Genomic DNA, 2,951 nt, shown 5'->3' with positions numbered 1-2,951 from the left:
CGTATCTTAGTCATGTGGAGAAGGTTGTTTATCAAAACCATTATTCTTGAAGAATTTTCTCAAGCAATTCATTGTCAGGTGAAATTGATGGGGTTGCAGCAGGAAGTTGGGGTTACATTCGTTTATGGTCTTAACTCGATAGAGGGCAGGAGATGGCTTTGGGATGGCTTACAAAGACCTTATCACATGCATAAAGCTTGGATTTATCTTGGTGATTTTAATGCTCCTCTATCAGGCAAAGACAGAGTGGGAGGCAAGGCAATTTCTGATTCAGAGTTGCATGACTCTATTAATTGGCTGGCTGGTGCTCAGGTGGAGCCTCTTAGGGGTATAGGCTCCTATTATACTTGGTCTAATAACCAAGAGGGTGCCTCTAGAATATACTCTAAAATCGACCATGTGCTGAACAATGAGAAATGGCTTGATTTATTTGCAAACTCTACAGCTACTTATAGGTGGGAAGGCATTTCAGACCACTGTTCCTGTTTGGTGAGTTTTCAAACTTCTGAGCATCTGGGTTCCAAACTATTTCGATACTATAATTACTGGGCAGAGCATAAGGATTTCAGGGAAGTAGTGTGTACTAGCTGGAGAGGCCCAATCTCAGCCTTGGGAATGAATGCTGTCTTTTTAAAACTTTTGAGGCTTAAGCACTACCTGAAAAGTTTTAATATGGACCGAATAGGAAATCTTCAAATTAACTATCATAAGGCCAAGGAAACTTATCTTCATGCCCAGCTTCAAGCTCAAGCTCACCCCCTTGATCCTTTTTATCAAGAAGCTGAGAGGTTTGCGGCAAGGGAGTATGCTATACAGGAGAAATGTTATCAGAGTTTCCTTATTCAAAGGAGTAAGGTCACCTGGTTGCGGCAAGGAGATCTGAATACTGCCTTCTTTCATGCTTTTCTTAAGAAACGTAAGGCTGAAAACGGGATTGTTTCTTTCATGACAACGGAAGGGCTGATGGTTGATAACTACACTGAGGTGGTTTCTCACTTTCTGGATCACTTTAAATCTTGTTTAGGAAGTCCTAGTTCAGCTTCTGGCAGGGTTAATTTGCAGTATGTTGACTTAGGGCCAAAGCTTTCAGTTGATCAACAAATGCAACTCTTGAAACCGTTTTCTAAGAAGGAGATTCGGGAGGCCTTGTTTAGTATTCCTAGTACTAAATCCCCAGGTCCGGATGGGTATGGTTCGGGTTTCTTTAAAGCTGTTTGGAGCAAGATTGGAGAAGAAATCTGCTCAACCATCACCTGCTGTTTTGAATCCGGCAAGTTTCCTTCTAAGCTTCATAATACAACTATTTCTTTAATTCCTAAGATTGATAATCCTTCTCGGGAAGTTGATTATAGGCCCATTGCCTGTTGTTCTACTCTATATAAATGCATGGCTAAGCTAATTTGCAAAAGATTGGCTACTGTTCTTCCTAGTATTGTTAATCCCAATCAAGGAGCGTTCATTAAAGGTCGATCTATTGCTCACAACATAATGATCTGTCAAGATCTCATAAAGAATTATGGGAGGGCTGTTACATCTTCGAGGTGTGCTATCAATATAGACTTGAGTAAAGCTTACGATACCGTAGATTGGCTTTTTCTAGAAGGGTTGCTGAAAGCATTAAAGTTCCCTATAAAATTTATAGGCTGGATTATGTCCTGTGTTAGGAGTACTACTTACTTCTTAGTGATGAATGGCCGAGTGCAAGGCAAATTTAAAGGGGGGAAGGGGCTGAGACAAGGTGATCCTATGTCACCTCTTTTATTTGTTCTCATCATGGATTATTTGACTAGGAGTCTCCATTATGCTGCTCTTAACTCTCTGTTTCGCTATCATCCGATGTGCAAGAGTTTAAAGATCATTAATTTGTGTTTTGCGGATGACTTGCTTGTTTTTTGCAAGGGTACTCTTCCAGCTGTGAGGAGTGTCAAGAGGGTTCTTGATGAGTTTGCCGTTGCTTCTGGTTTGAGTATTAACTCAGGAAAATCTCAGATTTTTTTCGGTGGGGTCTCTTTGAAGGATAGAGCTCTTATTTCTCAGGAAATTAATCTAGCTGAGGGTTCTTTTCCCCTTAGATATCTAGGGATTCCTTTAAGGCCTACCAAGTGGAATCATACTGATTGTGAGACTTTCATTCAGAAATTTAGATTGAAAATTCAGACTTGGGCTAGTAGGCACCTCTCTTTTGCTGGTAGGATTCAGCTTATAAACTCTGTTCTGCTTGGGCTTCGCAACTACTGGATGTCTATATTCATTCTGCCTCAAAGTGTGGTCAAGGAGGTTGAAAAGCTTAGTAGAGGGTTTCTGTGGGGAGTTACTGGGCAGAGAAGCAAATTGCATCTCCCTTCCTGGCATAAAGTTTGTCTTCCCAAAGCTTATGGTGGAGTGGGGTTTCGAGAGGGTTCTCTTTGGAACCGTTCTGTTTTGGCCAAGTATATTTGGGCCTTAGCTTTCAAACCTGACTTACTTTGGGTTAAGTGGATTAATTCCATTTATTTGAAAGATAAAAGCTTTTGGAATTATGACTTAAAGGGGGACTGTAGTTGGTATTGGAGGAAGCTTTGCCACCTAAAGAATCATTTCAGTTTTGCTGCCATTTCAGCCGCTGGTATGAAGGGAAAGTTCCGGGCTTTGAAGTTATACAATAGTCTCCTAATTCAACAAAAGGATGAGTACTTTCGGATAGCTTGGAGCAGATGTATTCTCCCTAAACACAGGTTCATGTTATGGCAAGTGATTCACTCTCAGTTACTGACCAGGGATAATCTCAATAGGATGCATATCTCTCTGGTTTCTCTGAATTGCCCGGTTTGTGATGGCTTCCTTGAGACTCACGGCCACCTGTTTTTTGACTGTCATTTGTCTGCTAGGCTGGCTCAGCAGCTGTTTATTTGGTTGGGTTTTGTTGCTTGGCCTTTGGATTATAAAGGCTGGCAGGTTTGGCTCTCTAGAGC

This window comes from Humulus lupulus, chromosome X (assembly GCF_963169125.1).
Source record: "Humulus lupulus chromosome X, drHumLupu1.1, whole genome shotgun sequence".
NCBI classification, from domain to species: domain Eukaryota; kingdom Viridiplantae; phylum Streptophyta; class Magnoliopsida; order Rosales; family Cannabaceae; genus Humulus; species Humulus lupulus.
This window is presented reverse-complemented; position numbering follows the sequence as displayed.